We start from the raw sequence: 677 nt of genomic DNA, 5'->3' as shown, positions 1-677 counted from the left end.
AGGGTAGAGTATAATTTTGTTGGAATCGTGTTTGGTCAATAGACTTTGACCAATAATAAATATGATGAGACATTTAATTTTATAAAATTAAATGCAATAGCGACGATCTACTTTCGGAGTAGATGAACGGGGTATATTCATTTTCTTTAAATCGATTCCCAGTGAGTGAGAAATTAGGAATTAAAGTTTGTCACAATTGTGAGATATAAAGGAGCTATGAGATAAAACCAACGGATTAATTAAGAGTGTTAATTATCTCACACTGGTGGAGAGGACCTTATTAAACATGTACTCGTATTTAATAAGATAAATCATTACGTGTAATAATTATCGTGGACTAAGTTGGGCGATACAACCCACACGTGCATGCTGCCTCGCCGCGAGCCACACTCCATGCACCGTGTCCCGTGACACGTGCCATGCACCCCGTCTGTCGTGTGCCATGTGTCAAATGTTCCACGATGGACCTGGTACCAAAAGGTCTACGACAGACCATGACACATAGCGGATCTCAAACGGTCCACGATGGACCTCGATGCATAGCGAGTGACAAAAGATTCCCAATGGACCCGACGCATTGTGTGCCTAAATGTCCATGATGAATCCCATTGTGTAGCGTGTTGAGATGCATCATGTCTCTCTAGCTCCTGTAACGGCTTGTATCCCCCGACGTCATG

The sequence above is a fragment of the Salvia splendens genome, chromosome 16 (assembly GCF_004379255.2).
Source record: "Salvia splendens isolate huo1 chromosome 16, SspV2, whole genome shotgun sequence".
Lineage (NCBI taxonomy): Eukaryota > Viridiplantae > Streptophyta > Magnoliopsida > Lamiales > Lamiaceae > Salvia > Salvia splendens.
Note: the sequence above shows the minus strand (reverse complement) of the source record.